We start from the raw sequence: 26,632 nt of genomic DNA, 5'->3' as shown, positions 1-26,632 counted from the left end.
GGAGCATCAATGGTTATAATACAAAGGTTCCATAAATCCACCATTCCTCTTGCTGCTACACAACTACCAATCTATTGTCATCTTACCCATCCAAGGCCCTGGAAGATGCACTACCACCCTCTCTTAATGGTTTCTCTCTTTACAGCTTCTACCCAGCTTCATCCTAATGGAGACAATATTAAGACCCTTTCTTAGGTCTTCCATACACACACTTGCTTACTAAATCTTTGATGGATAAGAACCCTGCAACCAAAACTCATCAACAAAATAAATACCAAATCTTTAAGGTCTTGGTGTGGATTACCTCCCTTGGCGCTCTACCCACACACTCAAGATCTTTAAGGTCTGATACCAATCTAATGAAGAACCCTCTGTATTTACCTTCAAGGAATCTTAGTTCAACTCAAGGGATTCATAATAGGTTGGTACACCTTCAAGGAACTAAGAACATCTCAAAGATTTCAATAAAGAACCCTGACATTATACACCAATAAATACAACATCTACATTCACACAATCAGATTTCTATGTCTAATTACATTATTTTAAACTTTCATTCCTACTTTTCTTTCCAAACCATTTGGAGGAATTGTTCCAAATTAGGAATAATAAAATATATTGAAATATGATACTCATCCAATAAACCAATTGCAAGTTATGGTCTTTGTATCAAGACCTATTTTCTCTATCATAAACTAGAAGTAAAAACAATAACCCTATCTAGCGCATCAAATATATTTCACAAAAGAAATTCAAATAATACCGAACCAATTCCATAGTATCCATTTGTGAGTCTAGTTTCCAAATCTGTAAGCCATTTATTTTTCCATTGATAAATCATTATATAAGATCAAATCTTTGTCTGCAACACCATTGAAGGCATTTAAAAACTAATTTTCACTCAAATCTTCATAAATTTCACAAATCTAAATGAAAATGATTCAAACTAATTGAAAAATGAAATATAGTCCACATATCTTTCCAATTAATATTATTAGAGGTCTTGAGTATCCAAAGTGTGCCTGTACCACATACTACAATATGACTATATTCAGAGAATCTCAAATCTACAAATACCCATTTTCACCAAAAATGAACACAAATTATTCATTATTTCATAAACTTTAACCAACCAAAAGAATGAGAAGGAGGATTCATCATTCTATCTATCCATTACTATATTATATGGTTTTTAGGCTATACAAGGTGATACAAAGCCTAGAAACAACACTAACACTAAAACACCAATCAAAACAACAACAATAGAATGCACCAAAAATGTATCAAAATATTTTCTCTTTTCAAAAATTGATTTGGTTCAACCATAAAATGTTATTTATATCCATTTGATAGTTATAAACCTTTCTAACTATTGCCAAGAACAAACATATACCTTTTTATATCATTTTTGTATTATTAGCAACTTTCTCAATGTTGCATTTTACAACTTTTACATTTTTAACAAAATGGCTTCATACCCTTTACAACTTGACCCAAATACAATATAAATGACTCAAATGGATTTAAATATCTCAAATAAGGAATCTTAACTTTCTCATTTTCTTTTACTTTAGGTGCTACTGCACCACTCACCACTTGGAATTAGCTATTGTCATCATATTCTATTTTTTCCTCATTAGATTCAGCTTGAGAAATGTACTTTATCCTTGGTTTTTTCTATGCTCATCCTTCCTAATCTATAGGTTTTTCTCTCTCTTTAGCCTTTTTTGCAATAACACATGCACTAGCCCTTGTGGTAGGTGTTGTAGGTTTGGGTTGGCTTGGTTTAGCAAACTTCTTAAGTCTTGTCACTGCTTGTGCCTTAGCCTTTCTCTTTTGCTTATCAGTTGGAGTAGGTGCTTCCTTAGCTTCTTCTTCCTCAACATGTTCTACAATTTTAGTTTCTTCCTCTTACTAATCTTCACCTTTTCCTTGTGTTAATGCAAGTGGTGCTTGGGTTTGAGGGTCTTCTTCCTCTTCATCCTCTTCTTGCTTGGAATCTTCATTGAATTTAGTTTTCAATTTCTTTACCAACTTCTCCTTCTTCTTGATGACATAGGTAGTCTTTAATTCCATGATAATCTTAGATTTTGCCATCTCAATATTACCAAATTCTTTGGCATCTTTATCTATATCTTCTACAAGTAATGATGTTATTGTTGTAGAGGCTTCATCTACATTAATTTCATAGCCTAATGACCTTAGCCATCTTACTCTTGGAGTTGTTTCTTGAAAAAATATAAAATCAACATCAACTAGGAAACAAACATCATCATAATGTTTTTCAACTAATGATACTGGAATCCTTAATCTTTTCTTCATAGATTGCTTGAAGTCTTCAAACTAACTGGTCATTGCTGACTCAAAATTTTCACATAATTGTTCAATGAACTCTCCTATCTGAACTATCATAGACCTATTTGTCTTCCATGCCATAGTGCCAAATGTAGGAAACATGTTCTGAACATAAAAGAAGATACATATCAAAATAGATCCAAATTTGCACTGAGCACTCTTTGTTTTTATTATTGCTCCTAGGTTTCAATCAATTGTTGTAGCTATAGCTCAGCAATATCATATGTATGATCCTTCTTTACAATCTTGTAACCTACATCTACTGCAATACAAGGTACACTATTCAATCTTCTTGATTGGTAAAACTTATGTGCAATTACCCTTACTGCAAAATCTATCAGAGGATATGTGATGGTGTCAATTCTCATTCCCCTCTTATTCCACACAGCCTGTGTGTTCTTTTTAATAGCTACTTTTGACTTTCTCCTCATAGTCTTTGGCCGATCTAGGATTAGATACCCTATTACCCTATGGATTATTCTTTTGTTGATTTTGATTGGCCCATAATGTCTAACCATAGTGAACTGTCATGAATCCTACCCAATACAATCCTAATCCATTTAGTTTTGAAAACATTAGGAAAATATGGGGCATGAGTTAACCCTTTCTTTTCTACAATCTTGAATTACTCCCTTAACACACCATTTTCAGAAAGTTTTCCATATGCTTCTCTTATTTCCATGTTACCAATACTCCAAAATTTTTAATTGTAACACTTTCTTGTTAGAGTAAACAATTAATAATTAATTATTTATTCTATTTACTTAAGCTTACTTAGGTTAATGCATTTATTTAATATTTAGTATTTAATTATTGTAGTGATGAGTTGTTGATAACATAGGAGTTTGTTCCCTTCTAGCATCTTCTACCTTTTTATGGATGCTTGGTTGTCAACCTTATCTTCTACCACTTTCTAGCTTGGTCTACAAGCTTCCATGAGGCCTTTATATTTGCACTTTCTCATTATATTTTCTCAACTCATTGTAAATACATTTTCATTATTTTTCAACATGTTCTCTCACATGCCCATTTAGGGTTTTTATAAGCTCCACCTCTTGCTACTTGATTTCTCTTTGACAGGTTATTTGCATGTAGGTGATCTTCGCAAGCTATGGAGTTGGATTTCATCAACTCCTACATGGTATGAGAGCCTCTTTGCTGCTTCTTTGTTGAAAAATTTTTGAAGCTACGATTCAGAGACACAAACCCTAGTTTGTTTGTACATTTTTCTTCAATCTAGGGGAAGAACATTTTTTGAAGCACTTTGGGTCCAAATGGACATTGCCATTGGATTTAGAAGGAACTTTTTAGTCAGGATCTATATAAAATTTGTCAATTTTGGCTGCAGGGCTCTAGGAGGCAAAAAAAATTTAGTTCCGAGGGGTTCCATATAGTCATACGGATGATTTTGTGGCAAAATAATAAAAAATATATATAAATTTGGCTGCTCTGCCAGTGCACTACTAGGTGGCCACCCATGCTTAGCTTGCCAACCACTATAGTTGGCTAAGCCACCACAGAGCAGCCTGGCTCGACAGCCGCCGTGGGGCCACCCCACCACCACTAACCCACCGCCTCTGTAGGTTCTCTACCTAGGTTCTGCTACAGATACTACCTCTCCCACTTTGCTTAGCCTGCATGGAGTTAACAACACTATTGTGTACAGTTAGTGCATAGTCAGTGATAGGGAAAATACCTAGTCAACCTTTTTCGGTACAGTGAATGCAGGGTTGTTTTGTATGGTCACCGCCAACCATAGAGTGATGCATGGCATGGGTGCCATGTGGCACCTTTCCATGTGGACCTTGCCACATCATAGCCTCATCAGCCCTCTGCCATGTGGCTCTTTTTTGTAGTGATGGCTGTAAAGCCATCAATTTTAACATAGTATTTTTCTAACATCATCATGATGTTAGCATTGCATTATCATGCCTCTTGCACCTCTCTAGGGTCATTTTGGACCTACTTGCAGTTTTTTGATCATAACTTGAGTGTACAAAGGTATTTTTATGATCTGAAAGAAGTATTGAAAAGCTAGTTCTGAGACAGAGAGATTGGTGTAAGTATTTTTAGATTTTGATGCAATTTAGTTGCCTATTTTTCAATTGAAGTCCAAAGTTATATTTTTGACTTCGACATGCATATCTTTTGCATCCCATGTCAATTTTTTGAAAACATTACATTTTTGGAAAGCTAGTTTTGTCACCTTTTCATAAATGTGGTCTTTTCCCTTAGATTCTAGCCCATGCTCTTTCTATCATGTTTTTCGCATTTTTTCTCTATGGTGGATATCTTGGGTGTTTCTGGTTTGAGGATTATTTTCTTGGAATGGTTTCTTTTGTTTTAGGCTGTACTATCTTTTGAGTTAGATTTTTTTTTTCTGATCATTGTAGACATCATTTGTAAGTACTTTTATGTATACACATTGAGATAAAGTGTCACTTGCATTTCAAGTTCATGAATGTTGTTTTTTGAGACAGTTGTACTTGCACTATTTTTATAAAGCACCATGGGGGAAAGATGTTGCCATTTTTTTGGTCTTTTTCCTTTGTCAAGTGAGTGTCCCTTCCATGACATTAGCCCCATATAGCATTGATGTGACTATGTCTTTATAGGTGTTTGTACCTCTTCCTCTCTCGTCGTTCTTGGTTCTATCTACAGGGGATTTTGGCCCACCTTCTCAGTTGCCTATCATCTTACCCTTTCTATATTAAGTTGGGTTATGCTATTATTCTAATGCATCCTTGGTTCGATGGTTCAATAGTGTGAGCTATGTATTCAGTGGTTGATCCTATATATGAGGTGATTGTAGTGGCTGGCTACTTATGCATTTCGGTGAGATGGATCATCTACCATATATACACACTCAATTTGTGCCTTCTTCCATGGAGGTTCTTTAGTTCAATAGTTTCTTTTTGATGGTAGATTTTGTAGCTTCTTCATGCTTTAGTGATGCTCTTCATGGTTGCTTTTGTTCCTATTTTATGGGACATTTCCCTAGTCGGAGGCTTCTTCAATTTTTCACTAGGATCTTACCTCTTTTTGAGGGAGGGTTTTTCCTACGTGGTTTTCTCTTTTTCCCCATTTTTAGAGGTTACATCCTTTGCCTTGTACATGGGTACCTAACATGACCTCATTTTCGGGACCCATTCTACATTTTCATCTTAGTTTTGTGAGCTTAAGGCATTCCCCTAAGTTGCACTTAATGGGGGGTGTTAGAGTAAATAATTAATTATTAATTATTTATTCTATTTACTTAAGCTTACTTAGGTTAATTCATTTATTTAATATTTAGTATTTAATTATTGTAGTGATGAGTTGTTGACAACACAAGAGTTTGTTCCCTTCTAGCATCTTCTACCACTTTCCAGCTTGTTCTACAAGCTTCCATGAGACTATTATATTTGGGCTCTCTCATTGTATTTTCTCAACTCATTGTAAATACATTTTCATTGTTTTGCAATGTGTTCTCTCACAAGTCTATTTAGGGTTTTTCTAAGCTTCACCTCTTCCTTCTTGGTTTCCCTTCGATAGGTTATTTGCATGCAGGTGATCTTTGCGAGTTGTGGAGTTGGATTTCATCAACTCCTACATTTCTAACATCCTGAATCATTAAAACTTTCAGTGATATCATGGATAATGCACCAAAGGGATCTTATTTGTATGCAATGTCTAATATGGCTTTGGAAATAGGTTGTTTTACTTTGTTACTAACCAACTAAACATTCAAAACCTCTTTACCTTCTGCACCCTTTGAACTAGATGCCATTTTACAAAACTAGAGTTTATGAAATAGGAAACAACATAGCTTGGTACATGATAAATACCTTGTAAAATCTGATGAAATGGTGCCAAATTTCTATTCAAATCTCCTACATTCACTTCAGATGAATTTCTAGATCACCTCTAGCTCTTCTTGTTCTTTCTCAATTTTGAATGATGTTAAATGAGTAGAAATCAATCAAATACCCCTTTAAAAAACCACAATTAATGCTAAGTGCTTACACAATTGTAAGCTTGAAACCAACTAATTTTTGGCTCACTCAGCATCCACAAGTCTTTTCATTCATTTGACAACCATTACAAGCTTGACAATAACTATCCAATTTGTTAGCTCGACATCCTCTAGAATTTCACTCGACAATCATAGAAAACTTTTCATGCTCGACAATAATATGAAAAACTTAAAGACTTTTTCTTTGATTCCTAATAACATCTTGCATCTTTATTTATGCTTATGTAGACCTTTCAGTACTAAATCATTTGGAATTGATGTATGATATAACTTTTGAATATTAGTCCCACATACCTCTTGATTGCTTACTTTGATGAGGTGTGATCACCTAACCCATTGGGTGAAGTGATCCCTTCTCCATTTGATGTGTTGTAATCCTCCTTTTTCTTCCATCATTTCATTTCTGACATTTTTAATATTTTCCTTGCCTTCACATTTACCTTTATTGAACTCACAACTTGGTGCCTTTGACCTTGTTGGACATTATCAACTGATGTGACCAATCTTCAAATAACTAAAACATGTGGTTTGACTCAACCACCTTTTGTAGTCACTTCTAATGTGAGTCCTGATATAATTCTCAAGAACATGTCCATACTCTTGATAATAATGACAACTATATCTTGTATTATAATCCTAGTTGTAAGAGTTTCCATTGTTCTTTACCATTGTTTGCCTGTCTAATGACCACATGGGTTTGGATCTGCACTCAAAAGCTCTATCTCCATATTTTTGATAGTTGTAACAATATCCTTCAAATCTTTGTGTGTGCATGGTCTTAGTTCTACATTCATGTGTTTGATGACCATGATTGTTGCACTTATGGTAGTGAACCATGTTCTTCTACTTAACATTCTAATTTGTAGTCTTGCTCCTACACATATTAATAGTATGTCCTTTATTACCACAATTATGAGAAGAAGGTTCAGAATTCTCACCTTTGTTGCTCTTTTCTTCAACACTTTTGGATGACTCTCCTTCAGTACTTGTATATCTTAGTCTAGATGTATCATTGTTGGATCTAGGGGATCTCAATAACGGCTCAAATTATTTGATGGCTTTACTTGGTATATTGAAACTTTCAAATTTTTTTTTTCCCTTTTTAGTTCATTATTCAATTGCTCATTCTACAATTTCAATGTTGTTATCTCAATGTCCTTGACATTCAATTCATAGTTGGCATTTATCATTTGACTCAGAGTATCCAATTGCATGCTAGCAATCTTAGTCAGCTCTAATGATTTCTCTTCCATTTAGTTGGTCAAAACTCTTTCTTCATCTTCAATCATGTTTTTTTCTTCCATAGCTTTCTTTTTCTATTCAGTCACCTCACATGGTAGTATGGCTTGTGATTCTTGCTCTAACTTGAGATTTTAGATTTTTTTAGCTTGGGCTCTATTCCTTTCCCTTAGATCTACAACTATTGCATCAAATTCATTGGATTCTTCATTAGCAAATAGCTTAGTAATGTGCATGTCTTTGTATTGTGTGTCATTCTCCTCAATAGCAATTTCCTTCTTTCTCTTCAAAGATTTCTTTAAGTCTTCTCTTGCTTCATTTAGCTGATGTAGAATGGGTTGTATTTCAATTCCCTATTTCTCAATGATCTTTCCCAACTTGTAGACTTCCATTTTAAAGGTCTTTCCTCAAAGCTGCAAAGCTTCTCTTTTAGAGAACAAGGCTTTGATAACAATTTTTGGAATTATAATAGGAGAGGTAAACTTTTGAAGGGGGGGGGGTGGTTCATGGGGGGTATAAATTGGTAGTTTAAAGTTTGACCCATAAAATATTTACCACATATCCATTTCATACATTCAATAAGTAAAATGAAATACCATGTAAAGCATGTATATCTATATCATGTAAACAAGTAAGGATCCACACATATATGAGACCAAATATGATTACCTATAAATCCTCCAATGAGAAGGTAAAACTGGGGTGGGGATGACACCGAAAAATATTCACTACTGTAGTAATAAAGTGTATCCAATGAAGGTTATATTGTTTGATCATGAGACATGATCTACCTTATGAAAGGTCTACCCTATTAAAGGCTTATAGAGACTATTAAGTCTTACCCTATTAAAGGATTTCAACACCCTATTAGAATTTACCTTGGTAAAGGACTTTAACTCATAATTAAGTAAGCATCTTGTTAGAGGATTTAAATACAACCTGTTAAGACTACTCTGTTAAGAGATTTAACTAATTCACTTGTTAGAATGACTCAATATTGATCCTATAGTTAGCACTTTTTTGCTTGATGATAGATCACCTCTAAATTGATCTCTTCTTGATCCTTCTTTATCAGATGTCTCTATATTGTTTACTATTTCCTTCCTTTATTCTTCTTTAATTGATTCTGTAATGCAATTTCAATTCACAACTCCTTAGCCACCATGAATACTCTATTGAGCATGCAAACATCACTCTTCGCTCCTTCCACACACATATGAAGTTTAGGGTTTTTCCTCCTTAAGAAGACCTAGGTGGCTAAAGGTTAGGCATGAATCAATGGCTATGATTCATCAATTTTTCCACTTAAACCTTCCCTTTACTTTATTGGATGCATGTATTTCATAGGGATTCCAACTTAAGATTCATCCTTATCACCAAAATATCATAATTCAATTTGTAAATCAGCTCAAAAATGGTTTACATAGTGTTAGTGAACAGATTGTCTTCCAAGAAAATAAATACAAAATTACTCTAAATGCCTAGATCAAAAGACTAAATCAAAACTAACAATTGGATAGGTTATAATTAAATTGATAACCTTCCTTTGAATTCTATCAGGTATAGCTCCCCATTTAGGATATACAATGAATAAAAAAAGTACAAACATAGATGCTTTTAACTAGAAATCACAAAAGGTTTACAAACATCTATCCCTAAATGTGAAATATATGAAAAAAAATTAATTTAATTGAAAGGAAATAAACAATAAATGACACAAAGTTCATTCACCCAAAAACTACATTGCAAAAGAATGGAAACAAGGAAAAAATTTCCATCCCCCTCATAAAGTGAAGAATCAAAGCTTCAAAGATATCTTGATATTGAAACATGCTTAGAAAATAGAAGCACTAAATGCATTTAGAGAAAATTGAAGGTTACATAAAGATAACAATCAGTGGAAAGAAAACTTCCCAGACTTGAAGTTTTGGTGTGCAATTATCTTCCAAGTCTTCCTTCTCTAAAATGTAAAAGATAACATAAACCTCATTATATGTTTGCATTAGAACCAATATCTTGAAGAAAACAAAATTCCCCTCCCTTACATTACATTTCAAAATCAAAACTTCCCCTTTTACTAACACAAAGTCCAGAAAAAAAATAAAGCTCTTCTCTTCTCTCTCAGAAGAACTAGAAAAAATGGAAAACTCCCCCCCACCATAAAACAACACATAGTTTGCCTTTTGAGAAAGGAAAAATCCCTCTTCAAATATTTCTGTGGTCTATTTATCTCCTCTACTATTGTTGATCTTTTTTAGTTATTAGAAAAATTGATTCTTGAAACTTAACTGTCCGACACTTTCCTTTCATCTTTTTTTGATAGCTTTTCTTTGACTTTTATGAAATTCAGCTTTTAAATATTTTTCAATAAATCAAATGTCATTTTAGCATATTTGGACAAGTGGGAAATGAATAAATCACTTTGAAATAATAATAAAAATTTGCTGCTGGGTGGATTTTTTTGACAGTCAAATTGGGTCTCGGTGTAGGGGCTATAACTAAATATTCCACTGTTAGATTTCCTTAATTTTGGGATATGTCAGAGAAATCCTAATTTCACACAACTTGCTAGAGTGATCAAGAAAATTATATCTGAATCAAAGGTTATTGAGGACTAAGTGGAGGTATATAAAATTGCTAGAATAACCAAGCTTGTTTAATATTACCACCAATCTTTCACATCTTTTGCACTTGGTAATTAAGGCAGTTAACAATTCTTATAAAAAGAATATCAAATAGGAACATATAATGTTTTTGAGCCTTGAATTTTTTCACTATGCCTATGAACTCAAATGAATCATGTTAAACCCCAAAGTTCCTACATGCACTTCCCTGCATTAACTTGAACCAATCTGAACTAGTTTGAAATATTTTGAAATCTTTTCAAAGTGGATCAACAAAGTAAACATTCACTTTGAACCATTAATTTAAATTTCTAAACCTTTGAACCTACTCTTAAACTTAAATCTCTAAACCTGTGAATCTTCTTATGCAGACTAAACCACTTTCAAACTACTTTGAACCTTAGTTCAAAGAGGTTCAAAACCATAAATTGGAAATTTGAAACACTAGGTCCATATAGGTACTAATAGGGGCTCTAATTGTGGGATTGATTTTGATGCAAAAGTAGAGAACTCCAACAATCTCTGGCAAAAGACAAGTTCCTTATCCATTGGGCAAAAAGAGTCACCAAGAAGAGAAAATCAGGCGTTGCTTGTAGAGAGAGCAGAGGGGAGTTGGGCAAAGCCAACTAACCAAAACACCTAAACTACTAGCAAGCACGAAGCCTACACATTATTTAGGCTAACACTATGAATGCCCAAAAATGTATTTACAAAATATAGACAGAGGTAGGAAGCAAAATCTACCACAAAACAAATAGTAAGAAAGAGTTACGTGAATGCATTTACTAGCTAAGAGAAGTAGGAGCCTTTCCACCATAGTGAGTCATGCTGCAATGGAGAAGCTCCAAACCATTGTTGATTAATGACTTCTTTAATGCCAAATCTCAAACTAAAAGTGCATACGCATATGCTGATCCAAAACTCTTTTTTGAATAGCCATAACTCATCATAGCACTCATTGATCTTCAATACCCACAGGGTCAGATTCCACTTCAATCTAAAAAAATAAAATGCAGAAAACTCACAAAGAGATGATGTAAAATACTCGAAAATGCTATCATCAAGATTCAATTCTAGCACATGGCCCTTAATGTCATGGTCAAATTTTAGGCATAGAGACATCTCATCCAACATAGGGTCAACCCTTAGATATATGTTCTCCTCACCTCTTTCAAGAAACAAAATATCATCAATAATATAATGCATTCTGCCTTTTTCATTTCCAAAAGTGCCATAACATTCTGCAGTATTACTTTTACAACCCATATTAGAAAAATTGCATGTAGAATGATGAAAGAAAGAAGAGTTACCATTGAGTGCTTCATGTTCAATTTGATTTAGATGGATACTTGAATCATTCTGAGAGAGGTGATTCAATTTAAGGGTTGAGAAATATTCATGTATGATTTCCTCTTCTTCAACAAGGAGGGTTCCTCTCCATATTTCAGCTGGGTGATCTAAGGGCTGAGCATTAACTTCAACACCTCTTTCTTCAATCTGAGTTTTAGCATGAGAAGAAAAAACTTCTATACATACTTTCACTTTGTCATAAAGATAGAGTTTATCGTTAAACATATCAGACCTCTTTGTAAGCCAATTAAAAATGTTTAAATATGAGGGCTCATCTTTATTTTCCACGTGAGTGGAAAGTTCACTTTTAAGCAGTATGTTATTCTAAAATTTTTCACAAAGAAAGATGACCGCTATGATTTTCATCCATTTCATTTAAAGTGAAAGATTGTTATTCTGATATCATGTTGTTACCAAGTTTTTCACAAATAGTAACTTCTGAAATGAGATGACTATCATCACTTCCAAATCTAAAACTTTCAAAACATGGAGAGAAAAAGGATTCAAGAGCACCTTTATTTATGTTTTCCTGAGTGTCAACATGATAAGCAAGAATAGAAGGTTTGTGAGAAGTGGAGTAGGATGGTATCACCAAAGATTCTTCCTCTTCAACTGGCAACATTTTTTTATATCTTCATTGTCACTGCTGCCAGACTTTGTCTACCTCTGTCTGATCTTCACGAGGCTTAATATTTCTTGAAGTAAGAAAACCTCTTACTGTGATTTTGTTTCCAAATTTAGCCCTTTGGCCAAGTATTCAATCATGATAGAATCTCTTCCAAGACAAATTTCAGCATCGTCTTTAACATCAACATGAACAATAAGATATGTTGTTGCATTATTTTCAAAGTAAAAGGATTCCAGAATGGGGCCTTTTTTAGAATTCACATACAACGAGACACTATTCTTACAATCTCTCATGACATTTAAAGACTCATATTTTGATAAGGCATTTCTAGAAATAATTCCAATGGAATATTTAAGAAAAGAATGATCATCATGATCCTCAACTATAAAAATTTCTACATGAGATGAAGAAGAAACTTGAGGCAAGATTTCATTATTAGTGCTTATCCTTTCTCTATTACCAGCTCTTTGAAATCCTTTCTCACTCAGGAATGAATAATTGCACGAGATGAAATGTGAAGATATAATTAGGGCTTCATCATCATCCACCTCCAAATATTTTTTCAACCGAGAAACTCTCTCCTCAAGTTCTTGCAAGTTTTTCAACTTGTGAAATCTCATGTAGAGGCTTTTCCATAGCAACCAAGATGAGGCATCATCTTCTATGCATATGTTATTCCTGACAGTCTGGGAAACACTTTCTTTATAGCTATCCACAAATTCACATACCACTTTATCATCTGTTTGGTAAAGTTATGGGAGAGAAGGGTTTGGCCTTGATCTTCTCATCGCTTTTATATTCAGCATGATCTTTGCAATAGAGTCACCAATCTCCTACACATGGAGATAATCATAAAATTGAGGAAACAAATATTAGGCACCTAAATCTTCATTTTTGATCACGAGTAGGGTCACCAAAAATCTATTAGTGAATAGATTGTCTTCCAAGAAAATACATATAAAATCACTCTAAATGCCCAAATGAGAAGACTAAATCAGCACTAATAGTTGGACAAGTTATCATTAAATTGATAGCCTTCCTCTAAATTCTATTGAGTATAGCTCCCCATGTAGGATATACAATGAATTCATAAAAGTACAAACATAGATGCTTTTAACCAGAAAGCACAAAAGGTTTACAAACATCTAGCCGTATATAAAAATAGATGCAAAAAAACTAATCTAATTAAGAGGAAATAAATAGTAAATGATGCAAGGTTCATTCACCCAAACACTGCATTACAAAAGAATGGAAATAAGGAACAAATTTTCTATCTCCCTGATAAAGTGAAGAATCAAAGCTTCAAAGATATCTTGATATCAAAACATGCTCAGAAAACAACAACACTAAATGCATTCAGAGAAAATTGAAGGTTATACAAAGATAATAATTAGTAGAAAGAAATCTATCCAGACTAAAAGTTTTGGTGTGCATTTATCTCCCAAGTCTCCCTTCTCTAAAATGTAAAAGATAACATAAACCCCATTACATGTTTGCATTAGAATCACTATATGGAAGATTTTTTTTCCCCCTCCCTTACATTACATTTCAAAATCAAAATTTCCCCTTTTACTAACACAAAGTCTCAAAAAAAAATAAAGCTCTTCTCTTCTCTCTCAGAAGAACTAGAAAAACTAGAAAACTCTTCTTCCTGCGAAACAACACATAGTCTACCTTTTCAAAAAGGAAAAATCCCTCTTCAAATATTTCTACAATCTATTTATCTCCTCTATTGTTGTTGATCTTATTCAGTTATAAGAAAAATTGATTCTTGAAACTTAAATGTCTGACTCTTTCCTTTTATCTTTTCTTGATAGCTTTTCTTTGAATTTTATGATATTCAGCTTTTAAAAGTTTTTCACTAAATCAAATGTCATTTTAGCATATTTGGACAAGTGGGAAATGAATAAATCGGTCCAAAATAATACTAATTTTTTTCTACTAAGTCGATATTTTTTGATAGTCAAATTGGGTTTCAGTGCAGGGGCCATAACTAATTATTTCGTCATTGGATTTCCTTCATTTTTGGATATGTTGGAGATATCCTAATTTTTCACAACTTGACTATAGCGATTTTGAAAATTATGTCCAAGTCAAAAGTTATTGAGGACTGAGTGGAGGTATATAACACTGCCAGAATAACCAAACTTGTTTAATGTTACCACCAATCTTTCACATCTTTTGTACTTGGTAATTAAGGCACTTAACCATTCTTATAAAAAGAATATCAAAGAGGAAAATATAATGTTTTTGAGCCTTGATTTTTTTTAGTATGCCTCTAAACTAAAATGAATCATGTTAAATTGCAAAGTTCTTACATGCACTTCCCTACATTAACTTGAACCAATCTAAACTAGTTTGAAATATTTTGAAATCTTCTCAAAGTGGATCAACAAAGTAAACTTGTGATTTGAACCATTAATTTAAATTTTTAAACCTTTGAACCTACTCTTGAACCTAAACCTCTGAACCTATGAATGTTCTTATGCAAACTGAACTACTTTCAAACTACTTTGAACCTTAGTTCAAAGAGGTTGAAACCATAAATTAAAAATTTGAAACATTGGGTCCATATCGATGCTAACAAGGTCTCTGCCCATGGTACTAATTTTGATGCAAAATTAGAGAACTTTAGCAATCTATGGTAAAAGACAAGTTCTTGATCCATTGGGCAAATAGAGTCACCAAGAAGAGAAAATTAGGAGCTACTTGTAGAGAGGGTGGAAGGGAGCAAGACAAAGCCGACTAACCAAAACACCTAAACTACCAACAAGCACAAATCTTACACATTATTTAGGTTAACACTACACATTCCCAAAAATGTATTTACATAATATAGATAGAGGTAGGAAGCAAACCCTACCACAAAACCAATAGTAAGAAAGAGTTTTGTGAATCTATTTACCACCTGAGAGAAGTAGGAGCCTTTTCATTACAATGAATCATGCCTCAATGGAGAAACTCTAAATTTTTGATTAGCGACTTCTTTAATGCCAAACCTCATACTCAAAGTGCACATGCATATGCTTATCCAACACTCTTTTTCGAATAGCCATAGTTCATCATAGCACTCTTTCCCTCTCAAGGACTTATTGAACCACCTCACAATAGGTGTTCCATAGTCATGCGCTAGGCCTGGCTTATGAATATTCTATTCAAGCTAAGGAATACTTTTCCCCTACCATGAGGTGCATTTAGATTTTCAACCCAAGGACGTATACTTGAAATGGTCGGCACAGTATGTGCACTAGGTACCTTGATGAGTCATTATGCTTGTGCTGCAGGAAAGTAAAAATGAAAAGGAAGGAAACTACACTACTACTGTGGAAAGGAAACTACTAAATCTATGAATGTTGAAAACACAATGACAAGATAACAGAGATTCCATCTTGAATCATCCACTAGACTGTTCTCGCAGATGCTGCAGGAACGTTCATGAAGTGTGATGCTACAAGAAGGAATTAACTAGCTACGTCTTACTTAAAATACTGCTAATGCTAGTAAAATGAATCTATTCTATCCTAATCTAATCTACCTTATAAGTGGGCCCCCTTGGTTGGCTTCTCTAACCTACCAACTCAGGATAGAAGCTAAAGAGAACTAATTCATTTCATTAATCAGTCATTACATGATTCAGAATTGTAAAACACAACTGCAACAAATTGTGAATTAGTGTTCTCTCTTACTCGATAAAACTTATCAAAAACCAAAAACTAAAAACTTCACACACAGGAGTCGATCCTAACATATATAGGGAATCTACTCTTTATTACATAACAGAAAAGTAACTATCCTAAGTTAAGTCTGCAGGAGAGAATATAGGAGAACAACTAAAAGCGAAAAGGAAGGATAACGGAATTGAGGAGGGAGCAATAAAATCTTGGCATCCGCTTGTTACAACGTAACTGCAAAGAAGGTAATGGCTCGTAAAAACTCCTCCTTATTCGCTGCCATGTTTCCTGGACTAGTTATAACTTCCTTTTCTTGGTTGTTCCTTGATGCTCATTTCTCCTTCAATGTTGTCGGCAACCAACTTTTGGATTCTTTTGCTCATCCTTTAATCCTTATCATCAGGTTAGTTATGACATATTTGCAAATAAACATCCATCAAACTGAATTCAAGCATAAGAATGCACATTTGGATATTTATATGAAATACTGCATATTAGATATATTTTAGTTAAAAGATGACATAGTTTTTCTACCCCATAAATCATCAAAGGTTTATCAAACATAGGCTTATAAGTGTTAAAACAAGGATAAACAGAGTATCACAAAGTATCTTAAACATAAAAAAATTAAGGAATTTTTTAGACTCATCATTGATCTTCAATATCCACAGGGTTAGATTACACTTCAAACTGAAAAAAATAAAATGTAAAAACCTCACCATGAGATGATGCACAATACCTAGAAATGTTGTCATCAAGATTCAATTCTTGCACATGGCCCTTAATGTCATGGTTAACTTGCAAGCATAGAGACACCTCATCCAACATAGGGTCAACCCTTAAATATATGTTCTCCTCACCTCTTTCAAGAAATAAAATATCATCAATCATACAATGCATTCTACCTTTTTCATTTCCAAAAGTGCCATAACATTCTGCAATATTACTTCTACAACCCATATCAAGAAAACTACCTGTAGAAGGATGAAAGAAAGAAGAGTTACCATTGAGTGCTTCATGTTCAATTTGATTTAGATGGGTATGTGCAGGATCATGGTGTACCAAACTATGGCCTTAAGTGGCAGTGAAAAACCAACAAATCAGGGTTATGTCAACTTGACACATAATTTTAAAGTGCTTCTGGCCTTTATATTAAAAATTTGTAAGAATATTATCTAGAGGAAATTAAATCTAGTTTCTAAACTAAAAGGCCTTATTTGGAGAAAAAATTATTTGATTGGTCAACAGTTTGGATTGTAATGCAGTACTACAAAAATTTTAGGGCAAAAATAAAAAGTAGGTGTATGTCTGACCACCTTAATCATAATCAAATGATAATATTTTTAAATATAATTTTAGATATAAAAATTAGACTCATGCCTAGATGTGACACATATTTTTGGGAATTTTTATTACAAATAAATAATTAATTATGAATTTTTTACTATACTATTTTTAGAATTAAAAAACTCTCGTGTCTGACCACCTTAACTAGTTCAAAAAAAATCAAAATTAAGTTTTTTTTTTTTCTTATACTAGTTGAAGCATAGAATGTGACACATCTTTTGGATTTCACAAATCTTATACAGTTTGAAAATTATAGTTGTTTTTCAACCAGTATGTCAATTAGCACTTTGTAGCTAACTCCATTAGAAAATAAGTAATAATTACTTACTAAACTCGTAATTTGACAAACCTTACATTTATGAAAAGCTAAGAACATTCTTAAGAAACCCTTTTCATTACATCAAATTTTGGTTTAAAAAAAGTTGTCAGCTACATGCTTGAAGTTAAAAACACACAAGCACATGTCAAAAACACATTTTTGGGATGTTTTAAAGATGACCATATAAGGTTGGTATCGAAAGATATAGTAGGAATTATAAAGGTATTAATTGTTTTCATTTATCAGGATGGGTGGGAAAAAAGTTGGAATAGATTTTGAAATTCTTTGAGGCATTTGAGAACTACATATTTTTCAGATCGCCACTTTTTGGCACACCATGATCCTGCACATACCCAGATGGATACTTGAATCATTCTGAGAGAGGTGATTCAGTTTAAGGGATGATAAATATTCATGTAAGATTTCCTCTTCTTCAACAAGGAGGGTTCCTCCTAATATTTTAGCTGGGTGATCTAAGGGCTAAGCATTAACTTCAACACCTCTTTCTTCAATTCGAGTTTTAGCATGAGAAGAAAAATTTTCTATACATACTTTCACCTTATCACCAAGATAGAGTTTATCCTTAAACATATAAGACCTCTTTATATGCTGATTACAAATGTTTAAACATGAGGGCTCATCTTTATTTTCCACATAAGTGGAAAGTCTAGTTTCAAGCTGTATGTTAAATTCTGATTTTTTTCACAAAGAAGACTCTTCAAAGAAAGATGACCACTATCATTTTCATCCATTTCATTTAGATTGAAAGATTGATATTCAGATATCATGTTGTTATCAAGTTTTTCACAAATAGGAACTTCTAAAATGAGATGACTATCATCAGTTCCAAATCTAAAACTTTCAAAACATGGAGAGAAAAAGGATTCAGGAGAACCTTTATTTATGTTTCCCTAAGTGTCAAAATTATCAATAAGAATATAAGGGTTGTGAGAAGTGGACTATGATGGTATCACCAAAGATTCTTCCTCTTTAATTGACAACATGTTTTTATCTTTTTTGTCACTGCTGCCACGATTTTCACTTTCAACTTGAAAGTCTTTGTCAACCCCTATCTGATCTTCATGAGGCTCTAATATTTCTTGAAGAATGAAAACCTCTGCTAAGATTTTGTTTCTAGATTTAGCCCTTTAGCCAAGTATTTAGTCACAATAGAATCTCTTTCAAGACATTTTTTAGCACCGTCTTTAAAATTGGCATGAACAATAAGATCTATTGCTGCATTATTTTCAAAGTGAAAGGATTCTAGAATGGGGCCTTTTTCAGCATTCACATACAAAGAGCCACTATTCTTACAATCTCTCATGACATTTAAAGACTCATCTTCTGATAAGGCATTTCTAGAAAACATTCCAATGGAATCTTTAAGAAAAGAATGATCGTCATGATCCTCCACTATAAAACTTTTTACATGAGGTGAAGAAGAAACTCGAGGCAAGATTTCATTACTAGTGCTTACCCTTTCTCCATTGCTGACTACCTGAAATCCTTTCTCACTTAGGACTGTATAATTGCATGAGATGAAATGTGAAGATATAATTGGGACTTCATCATCATCCACCTCCAAATGTTTCTTCAACCGAGACACTCTCTCCTCAAGTTATTGTAAGTCTTTCAACTTGTGAAATCTTATGTAGAGGCTTTTCCATAGTAGCCAAGACGAGGCATCATCTTCTATTCTTATGTTATTCTTGACAACTCGAGAAACACTTTCTTTATAGCTACCCACAAATTCATGTACCACTTTATCATCCATTTGGTAAAGTTCTAGGAGAGAAGGGTTTGGCTTTGATCTTCTCATGGCTTTTATATCTGGCATGATCTTTGCAATAGATTCACCAATCTCCTACACATGGAGATAATCATAAAATTGAGGAAACAAATATTAGGCACCTAAATCTTCATTTTCGGTCCCTAGTAGAGTCGCCAAAAATCTGTTAGTGAACAAATTGTATTCCAAGAAAATACATACAAAATCACTCTAAATGCCCAGATGAAAGACTAAATCAGCACTAGCAGTTGGATAGGTTATCATTAAATTGATAACCTTCCTCTAAATTCTATTGGGTATAGCTCCTCGTGTAGGATATACAATGAATTCAAAAAAGTTCAAACATGGATGCTTTTAACCAGAAAGCAAAAAAGGTTTACAAACATCTATCCGTAAATACAAAATAAATGCAAAAAAACTAATCTAATGAAAGGAAATAAATAGTAAATGATGCAAAGTTCATTCACCCAAACACTGCATTATAAAAGAATGGAAACAAGGAACAAATTTTCCATCCCCCTAATAAAGTGAAGAATCAAAGCTTTAAAGATATCTTGATATTGAAACATGCTCAAAAAATAGCAACACTAAATGCATTTAGAGAAAACTAAAGCTTACACAAAGATAACAATCAGTGGAAAGAAAACTACCCAAACTCAAAGTTTTGGTGTGCAATTATCTCCCAAGTCTCCCTTCTCTAAAATATAAAAGATAATATAAACCTTATTACATGTTTGCATCAGAATCACTATCTGGAAGAAAACAAAATTTCCCTAATTTACATTACATTTCAAAATCAAAATTTTCCCTTTTACTAACATAAAGTCCAAAAATAAATAAAACTCTTCTCTTCTCTCTTAGACGAACTAGAAAAACTAGAAAACATTTCCCCCTACAAAACAACATTGAAGTGAAAATCTACAAAGGAGATAAGTACATTATGTTGGTTGTTGATGATTATTCTAGAATGATGATAGTTATTTTCTAAAATGGAAATCTGATGCTTTCCAAATGTTTAAGTGGTTCTTAGCAAGAGTTAAGAAGGAAACAGATAAAATTTTGAAGTGTTTAAGATCTGACAGTGGAGGAGACTTTACATCAAATGAGTTTGAGATGTTCTACAATAACAGAGGAATCAAAAGAAAAAAATTTCCTCTAGAACCCCTCCACAAAATGGAGTTTCTAAAACAATGAATAGATCTATAATGGATTGTACAAGAACACTCATGATGGAGAAAAATGTTGCTTTGAAATACTGGAGAGAAGTTGTAAGTACAATTATCTATACCTCAAACCATGTACAAGTCAAGAAAGGTACTCATTCAAGACATTTTGAACTATGGTATGAATACTCACCCAATGTAAAGTATCTTAAGATATTTGGAAGAAACTATTACATTCTTAAAGACTTCAGGAATGGTAAACTAGATGCAAAAAGTGAAGAAGTATATTCCTAGGATATTGCACAAGAAGTAAAGCTTATAAGTGTTTGAATGGTAACATTAAAAACATTGTGAAAAGTAAAAATATGAACTTTGATGAATATTTAGAAATATATGAGGCTGAACCTATAAAAGAACCAAAAGAATACAAATCATTTGTATACTCTTATGAAGGTATGTTGACTGAACAAGATACTACAAATCAAGCTATAAACCAACAAGAAGTTTTAGTGACTGTCAAGTCACATACTATGAATGTTGAGTTGTATTTGGGAACTAAGCTACATTTAGATGCCAAGTTATTGAATGAAGTTGAAGAAAATTCTGATTCTAAGATTAATGGAAATGTTGAGTTATAGGACAGAGATGTACAGAGTGATTATGAAGCTAAAACACAAATTGAAGAAACTAGATCTAAACCAAGATTGTCCAAATATATCAAAAGACATCATCCTACTACACAAATTATTGGAGATAAAGATGTTAGACCAATGACAAGAAATAGATTGAGAAATGATGCATGTTTGCTAAGCATTAAAGAACCTAAATCAATGAGAGATGCATTAGAAGATGTGGACTGGAGTAAAGCCATGGAAGAAGTGATTGAACAAATTGAGAAAAATAAAACTCTAGTTCCTAGACCAAAACACAAAAATGTGATTGGCACCAAGTGGGTATTCATAAACAAGCTAGATGAAAATGGTGAAGTAACAAGGAACAAGGCAAGATTAGTTTGCAAAGAATATGCACAAGAAGAAGGAATTGTCTATGGAGAGACATTTTCTCCTATTGCTAGATTAGAATGAGTAAGAATTTCACTTTCTTATTCTACATACAAAGGTTTAAAAGTTTATCAAATGGATGTTAAATCTACATTTTTGAATGACATATTAGAGGAAGAAGTTTACATAGAATAGCCAGAAGGATTTGTTAATGTTAACAACAAGAACATGGTATGTAGATTACACAAAGCTCTATATGGTTTGAAACAAGCACCAAGAGAATGGTATGAGAGACTTCATAAGTATCTTATGAAGATTGGATTTGAAATGAATAATGATAACAACAATTTTTACATAAAGAAAGAGAAAGGAAAATTTATTTTGCTATCTAAATTTTTTGTTGATGTTATCATATTTGGAGGTCAAAATGCTTTATGTGAGGCTTTTGCAAATGAAATGAAGTAAGAATTTGAAATATCTATGTTTGGAGAGATCAAATTCTTTGTGGGTTTGCAAGTATATTAGATGAAATACGGTATATACATCACTTATTCAAAATATGTCAAAGAAATATTGAAAACTTTTGGATTGGAGGATTCCAAACTAGTAAGTATGCCTAACAGGACACAAGTTGTCAAAGAACAACAATTCTACTAAGGTGAATCAAACATACCAGTTTATGATTGGTAAATTATAATATGTAGTACATAGCAGACCTAACATTACATTATCTGTACGGATAGTTGCAAGATTCTTTGTTGATCCCAGGGAGAATCATTTGATGGCTATAAAGAGAATAATGAGATTTTTGAAAGGAACAGAGGAGTATGGTCTATACCATAAGAAAAATGAAAAAATTGAAGATCCTACACTGATGTTGATTGTACTAGAAACATTGATGATAGAAAGAGCACCAGTGGAGGAGCATCTTTCTTAGGTAAGAGGCTATTTACATGGACTAGAATGAAACAAAATTGCACCTCACAATCTATTGTTGAAGCTAAATATGTTGATGCTACTATAAATTGTATGGATCAAACAATTACTCAAAGGAATGAAGGAAGAGATTATAGAACCAGTAACACTTATTTGTGATAATACAAGTGCCATCAATATATCAAAAAATCCTATGATGCACACAAAAACTAAGCACATTGCAATCAAGTATCACTACTTGAGATAATTAGTTCAAGATAAAGAGGTGAAGATGGAATATGTCAAAATTAAAGAGAAAATTGTTGATATCTTCACAAAAGCATTATTTAAGGATGCTGATGAGTATCTAAGAGGTAAACTAGGGGTGATACCCCTATCAAAGGCTATCTAAGTGACAAGAGGACTGCACTGCATCAAACAAGCTACTTTTCATATTTTATACATTGATGTAGTGGATCTTAGTTTAGGAGCTGCCTAAAGTAATCAAAGAACTGACACTCCAAATTAGTCATCAAGAAAGGTGACAGAGGGAGAAACTAAATGAGTTCATATCTGCATGTTAAGATGATAAGTCTTTGACATTTTTGTCAAAGAGGGAGATAGTAATTGATCAAGGGAAATGCAAGAGAAAGGGAATCAAGGTAATGATCAAGGAAGTAATTGTTGAGGGATATAATTACTGATCAAAGAAAAGTACAAGTATGATGAGGGAGATAGTAGAATACAAGAAAAAGAGAGATATATATACAAGAGATTGAAGATTTACCAAAGAGGGAGAAATTCTAACATATACCTAGTAAGAGGGAGATATGATAAGAAGAAATTCAAATGGAGATTTTTTTTTTGAGAGAGTTATAAGGAATAATTTTGTAACCTACTCAAAAGATGGAAGTTGCTGATAGAGGGAGAGATTTCAATACAAGGAATTATTTTATTTTTGGTATTGTCTTACTGTTTCAACCTAGTTAGTTTGGTTGATCAATTTGGTTTGCCATCAATACCAAAGAGGGAGATTGTTGAAAATAGATTGAAGAAAACTATTGAAGAGGGAGATTATTGAGAATAGATTGATACAAGTATCATCAATATGCTTCAATCATTTTTTTGTCACTAATGTCAAACCTTTAATTTTCTAGTAAGATAATTGTTTATATGATTTAAGTACTATCACTTATTTGATTGATGAAGACGATTTGATCAAAAGATGTAACAATAGAACCTAGAGGAAAGGTTGAGTTATGATTATGTAAATGAGTACAAGAATTAGTTAAGATAGTGATAACATGATCATTGATAATCTACTTAATATTACAAAGGTTGGTTACACTAAGAAAGTTTAGAAGAATAAGTTACATAAAGTTTATTTTCCAAGCTTGATCGAGTGTATAGTAGGTGCCAAGCAAAGTTAGTGCAAACCAAGAAAAAAATCAGTTGGAGCTGAGTAAAAGTTTATTCTAGTGTATGTTGACCAAAATAGTGGATGCCAAGTAAAGCTTAGTTGATGTTGAGCACTAGTAAACTTTAGTTCATGTCAAGTAATTTCATAGAGGATGCTAAGCAACACAATATGCGCCAAGCATCAAAAGCTAGATAATGCTGAGTGACTACATTATTTAAAAGATCATGAATTCAATGAATATGAGTCAACAAGTTTTTTTTTTTGAAATGTGTGAACTAGGTGGAAGGTAAGGTTGATGAGCTAGTGGTACAAAATTCAAGATAAAACATTTTTAAGAAAACTCAAAGAGAATTCAATGAGAATTTTCTAAAAGAGATATGAAATGAGGGGTAGATTCATTGTATCCTACCTAATGTGTCCTAACCCTAAATCAGATGATGAAGAATGAGTGGCAAAAGATCTTAATTTTCTATTTATAGGAATGGCTAGTTAGAAGTAAAGGATATCATGTGCAAGAAACTAAGGAAGACAAGGAGTCAATAGTTTTGCTTCATCAAGTGACCTAAGAGAAGAGTCTACATTGGCATGTTAAGAATGAAAGCTTAAGGGTATGAATGCTTGAAGGGTGAACAAGCTATCAAGAGCTAAAATGTATGAAGGCTAAGTAAAATAGAGGACTATAATAGTAATCTATAATCTATAAATGAAGTTGTAAGTTTTTATCAGATCAAGGCTTACTATTATTCTCTAGTAATTGTATCAGTCTAGGGTAAATCCTTTGGATTAAGGTTGACCTAACAATCATTTGTGAATCCTTCAATTGGGTGACATTCCAAGGGAATGCTCTAAAATGCTCTAACAAGGCTCACTCCTAATAGGCGATTGAAATCCTTTAACATGGTCACATTTAATAGTGTATATAGTAACCTTTGACAAGGTTGGCCTTTCATAGGACATCACTTTAGAAGAGTGAAAAAGAATAGCATGTTATTGGTGGTTTTTCTCAAATTGGGTTTCCAGGTAAATCATTGTGTCAAGTGTGTTGATGAATCTATTATGTTTCATGTTTATATTTTGGAAAGTTGATTTGATGGTAACTTGCAAGTTTAAGTGATTGCATAATCTTATGGATCCATGGATGAAGATAAATGTTTCATGGATTAACTAAGCTGTGAAAAGTTTTATTTATATATTTGGACCTTGAATAACTAATTCATCCCCATCTGTGCCTCTTAGTTATTCTCAAGTATTCCAACACTAAGACAAAGTATTGTGTGAAGTGCTACCAATGGATGCATGCCATTTTCTACTAGGAAGACCATGGCAGCATGAAAAATATGCAGTGAATCATCTAAAGAAGAACATGTATTCTTTCAAAAAGGATGGGGTTACTTATAAGTTGTAGTAACTGGTGGAAGAAGAACCTGATATGGTAGTAGAATCTAGTGTATTTTTAATGAGTGGGAAGGTGTTCTTGAATGAACTCAAACAAGACAAGGTAATGGATTTTCTATCATAGTGAAACCTAAAGAAGGATTAGACTCTCAACAAGTTGCTATGTCAGAGGAGGTCAACAAAATATGGAGAAAAATAAAGATGTCTTATGTGATTGGACACCTACCACTCTACCACCTCAAAGAGAAGTAAGTCATCAAATAGACTGCATATTAGGAGCATCCTTACCTAACAAAACTGCCTACAAAGTGACACCTGGTCAACATAAAGAGATTGCTAGGTAAGTGTAGGTTTTGTTGGACCAAGACTTGGTAAGAGATAGCATCATCTCATGTGTAGTACTAGTTGTATTGGCTCCTTAATAGGGAAGTAAGTGAAGAATGTACACTGATTCTAGGGCCATAAATAGGATTACTATTAGATATAGATTTCCTCTACCTAGAATAGAAGATTTAATGGACTATTTAGAGGGTGCTAAATATTTCTCCAAAAAAAATCTTAAGAATGGTTACCACTAGATTAGGATGATGGAAGGGGATAAAAAAAAGTTAGCCATTAAACCATATAGGGTTTATATGAGTGGTTAGTAATGCCATTTGGCCTCACTAATTCAGCTAGCACATTAATGAGATTGATGAATGAGAAATTAAAAGACTACATAGGTAAATTTTTAGTAGTCTACCTAGATGACATTATCATAATTAGTAGGACCAAGGAAGAGCATATGAAACATCTTGAGTTGGTATTGAGGAGGAAAAGTTAATCATTAATTTGGAGAAGAGTGAATTATTGAATCAATAATTAGTATACCTAGGATTTTTGGTGTCATAAGGAGATCTCAAGATGGATCTAAGCAAGTTAGAAGCCATATTAAATTGGCCAACACCTAGAACAAGGACTGAAGTCAAGAGTTTTCATGTTTTGGCTTTGTTCTACAGGAAATTTGTGAGGAATCTCAATGAGATATGTGCATCTATCCTAGATACCATAAAGGGTTGAGACAAGACTCAATTTGAGTGGACTAAGAAAACCTTTGGAGCTTTTGAGAAGCTAAAACAAGAAGTGGCCACACAAACCATCTTAAAACTACCTAGTTTTTAGAATCCATTCATAGTAGAGTGTGATGCAAGAAATATAGTAGTAGGGGAAGTCTTGAGCCAAGAAGGAAGACTAGTGACATTTTTCAATGAAAGATTGAATGAAGCTAAGACTAGTTATTGATCTTATGACCTAGAACTCTATCCATTAGTGCAAGCCCTTAGAAAATGGAGAAACTACTTTTTGCATAAAGAGTTTGTGGTATTTACTAACAACCAAGCCCTCTATTTCATCAACACTCAG

Source organism: Cupressus sempervirens, chromosome 7 (assembly GCF_028749045.1).
Source record: "Cupressus sempervirens isolate cs-2001-9-10 chromosome 7, ASM2874904v1, whole genome shotgun sequence".
Lineage (NCBI taxonomy): Eukaryota > Viridiplantae > Streptophyta > Pinopsida > Cupressales > Cupressaceae > Cupressus > Cupressus sempervirens.
The sequence above is the reverse complement of the archived record's forward strand: the minus strand, read 5'-3'. Positions refer to the sequence as shown.